Below are 4,467 nucleotides of genomic sequence, written 5' to 3'. Positions count from 1 at the left end.
TGCACAGTGGCAGGAGAAAAGACAATAGGCCAAGCTTCATATAGAGAAATGATGAACAGATGGAAAGAAAAAAAATGTTTCTCCCAAGGGCTATGTGACTACAGAACAGGCACTCACAGGAGCCATGAGACATCCATCCCCCAGACCATCCACACTTCACAGCACAAGGCCATGAGCAGAAATGCCAGTGGAGGGGAAAAAAATACTCATAGTGTGTAGGCATTTCAGAGATTTCTCCCATTTAGATTTAATGTTCATTTAGCTATAAAACAGTAAAACTCCAGATGACTTCCTGCCTCTGAAAGGCTGCTCTAGGGCAGCAGAAGGCTGTGCCAATGCCACCTCCCTGTGTCATGGCCCATGCTGTACCCACCTGGGATAACCCCTGCCTTCTGCAGAGGTGTGCAGGGGCTCTCTCCTCAGCCATGCACCACCCAGAGCCTGCTGTCTGAGCTGAGGTGGCCAAAGGGAAGGGCTTTGTGCTTAGCTCAGTTCCTGGCTTGCTGGGTAACAGAAGCCAAGGGCTCTCTGTGCTACAGCTAAGCCAGATGTTTGGTACCCAGGACGTGAGTCTTTCCCCAGTGCAGGGAAGAGCTGGGGCTCAGCTGATGTGTTTGTCCAGGTTTTTGAGACGGAGCATGCTACAGGAAAGCCAAACAAGGAAGTCCTAATGGAGTATGAGGCAAAGAAATCAGATATTGTCACGTTTAATCCATTCCCTTGCAGCTCTGCTTTGTTCTGTTTCAACTTCTTGGGCAGGGCAGAGCTGACCTTTCAGATCAGGGTAAGGTGTGTGAGCCATGACAGTGAAACACAGCTGGAGAACACACCATCTGTCAGGACCCTTTTGAACACAGTGTCCTGCTACAGAGCCTGCCCTGGGAGCAGGACAAGATCTCGCCTCAGCAGCCATGGGCTCTGAAGAGAGAGCCAGTTGTGCACCCCACAGTCAATGCACAGGAATTCCCAGAGGTGCTTTACCTTGGCACACACCTTGGGGACATACCTTGCCTTGACAGGAAAGACAGCAAGGGGAACCAGTGGGATCTAGAGCTTATCACTTTGAGAGAAGTAGAAAACATCTGGCACAGTTATGCAATTGCTTCCAGTAATAACCCAGCCTTAACCTCCCTGTGGGTAGTGAGTCAAAGGGTAGGAGGCTGAAAAAATATGTCTGAGGTTAGCACTTTAGCAGCATGCACAGAGTCCTGTCAATCTCAGTGGTGATCTTTATTCCCTTCACCTCTGACTGCCTTGTTCATATGTACCCTCTCTTCTCTCTCAAACAGGAATTTTTAAATCTTCCAGCTGCCAGGTTATATACACAGTGTGACAACATGGGGTCCAGAAGCCCTGCTGAAATTATGCTCTTAAGGGAGATCCTCAGCAGGAGTTTCCTCAGCAGGAACAGCTGAGGGGAGTTTCCTCAGCAGGAACAGCAATGTGGCAGAAAGGAGATCAATGTGCTGAGCTGCAAGAGTACCAGAAAGGGGAAGAGCGAGACATTCCCTTGAAGGAGGCTGTTAAGTCCTGTATTCAATGTAATACCTTGCTTTTAGGATTTTCATGACCCTCAAAAGGTGACCCTTTAAGAGGCTGAGCAGAAAGAAGCCTTCTCTTGTTGTGAGCTACAGGGTTAGCTTAACACAGTGTTGCTTTTAATTTAAAAAAATTCTTGAGGAGACATTTCATTATTGCTTCTGAATAAAAAATTAAAATGTATGTGTTATGTTCCTCAGGAAGTCCTTCTCTGATTCTCTGTTTCACAGCCAGTGGTGCCAGAGATGTTCCCATGCTTCTGTGTCACCTGACTGATGAATCACATGGTGAGGGTCACTTGAGTGCAGACAAAGCCCTGCCTCCCTAATTGTCCACCAGGTACAATTCGGTTGCAAATGAACTCAACAAAGAAATAATCAGAGAACAAGGCTGAGTAGTTTCCTCACAGCAATTTGACATCATCATTCATTGACTGAAGGTTCTTCTGACACATTTCTGGTCTTCTCTGATCATTGAATTGGTCGGTCATTACTCACACTTCATATTTGACACAGGTGCTGAGAAGAAGACCTGAACATCTAAATCATACAGGTCTTGCTGTGCAACTGTCTAATAGCTCGGCACTGTTACCTGTGACACTGCACGGATCACAAAGGATGTGAGTCCCAATAAAGATGGAGCAACCAAATTCCCTGGACCAAGGACTCCTTTGTCTAACCCTAGCTAAGCATTTGAGGGGCCTAAGCAAGACAATGCTTCTACATTATAGCTCATCTTTCTGGAAAAACCCCTTTTTTTCTCTAGATTTTGCATCCTTCTTCCTGCACTGCACTCATCTTCTACTGTGAAAAAATTTATGTTCACATCTCAAAGCAAGTATGGTCATTAAAAGTCTTCTTCTTGACTAGGCCATGACATCAGCCTCTTGCAGATCCCTGAGTGTGGACTCCACATTAGCAGCAAACCAAGCGCAGTGGTAGAAATAAACTCTACAAAAAATTATTTAACACAAAAGGGAAGTAAGCTTGACAGAGCATTTTAGTCAAAGACACTGTGGCGTGATTATACTTTGTAAACTAATTTTTATTAATAAGAATGACTTTTCAGATCAGCTTTTAATGCACTTCTAAGAGAGCTCTGCATGGACCCATAGGAGGTCCAGTCCACAATTAATATATTTGCTTCAGTATCAGGTGTGTGGCACAAAACCTAGAGTTCAAACACGACACCAAGGTTCCAGACATCTTGGAGGTGTTGGAATGTGTTTTGGGAATACTGCTGTTCCCTGTGGGAGTGGAAGCCAGGGAGACATGATATAGATGTAAAAATCTGGAGGAAGAGTGTGAGCATGGGATATTTATTAGATCTGACTTCAACCAGCCATTATCTGTTTCAGTCAAAGGATAAAATTGGGTAACAAACTTTACATTCTCAGCATGCAAAGAAGAGATGGCAGTGGGAAAGGTGCACTTGATGTTTTAATAGTCAGGTTTGGCCTAGGAGGAAGATGAGGTTCCAAAAGAATTATAAAAATGCACTTTTATTTTTTTCCAGGATGTTGTTTCTTCCCAGGAAACTATGTTTGGCAGAACAGAACAATGCATTTGGCCAGACAGACCTGAGGGGATTTTTATGAGTTCCATGTGAGATGCTGAAGCCTTAATTGGCCTTAAATTCCTCAGAAAGATATACACCCTGTATCCACATCCACTCAGTCCTTTCTCCTTTTCAACCTTGTTACTCTAACAAGGATTTCTCTTGCTTTATTCCAGCCTGGTCCTCATCTAAATCAAGTCAGTTGCTACAGTCTGGGCTGTGTCAGGAAAGCAAAATCCACAGCCTTTCTTCCTTTCCTCCTTTTCCTCTTACTGCCAGTGACATTTTAATTTCGGAACTCTGAGTGGAGATCAGCACTGTACCTAAGCCATTTCATGTCCCACAAATTCCTCGTCTGTGAAGCTTAAGAAAATGGCTTTTTATAACAACGGTATCATACATATCCTGCATGGCCAGCCCTGTGGGGGTCTAAAACTCAAATTGTCTAGTGCCTTTTGCAGAAAAAAAAAAAAAGAAAAAAAGGTTCAGGGGGAGGAATATTCTGTGCTGACATGACGATAAATTTTCATTAAGAAAAAAATGCAAGCCCGCATGAAGCTTTCAGCAAATCCCCTGGTGGAATGGATCCTATCAAAACACATCCTAGCCCTCGGCACTTGAGCAGTTTGCAGTTAAATCCTGCTTGTCCCCCCGGCCCGCTGCCTGCCTCGCTGCATCCCCGCTCCCGGAATGCTGGCGGAGTGGAGCAAGGCAGGCGGCGAGCCGCACCGCAGCATCGGGAGAGAGGAGCAGCATCCCTCTGTGCTTCCCGAGCCCTCCCGAGGCTGCTCTGCTGTGTGTGTTTGCAGAAACCACCGCGACTCTGAGCGTGATGAAGCAGAGGATGACGAGAGGTGCAGGCAAACGGGAGGCTTGCTGCTGCTGGCTGGTACCGTGACCCAGCTTGGTCTGGTTTGGACAAACTCTGGCCAGACGTGTGGACTGGAGGGCCTGGCAGGGTGAGAGCCAGGATGTGGGACCAGGCATTGGCCAGGCCTGGACTGCAAGCTGCCCCTTTCCTCACCCTGCCCTCCGCTAAGCATGGCGCAGAGCCACTCCATGATGTCCACACCCAAACCCATGCTTTTGTGCCAGAGGGGCAAAGGCAGAGCCCTCACCAGGCTGGGGAAAGGTGAGGGATTGTTCAGCAGCCATAAACAATGGGTCCCACCCCCCTCCAGAGGGACTGAACACGATGTGTATTGCAGCAGTGGCCAGTGGTTATCAGCTGTAGCTGAGGGAGGACGGGCATGTTCCTCTCTTCATCCTCCCCCAGCCAGCAGGCATGACATGTGGACTATCATTAAAATGCCTTTTCTGTGACACTGATTAAAAAAAACCCCAGCACCCAGTGTAAAAGGGAGGTTTATT

This window comes from Lichenostomus cassidix, chromosome 1 (assembly GCF_008360975.1).
Source record: "Lichenostomus cassidix isolate B80296 chromosome 1, HeHo_3.0, whole genome shotgun sequence".
Classification (NCBI taxonomy): domain Eukaryota; kingdom Metazoa; phylum Chordata; class Aves; order Passeriformes; family Meliphagidae; genus Lichenostomus; species Lichenostomus cassidix.
The sequence above is the reverse complement of the archived record's forward strand: the minus strand, read 5'-3'. Positions refer to the sequence as shown.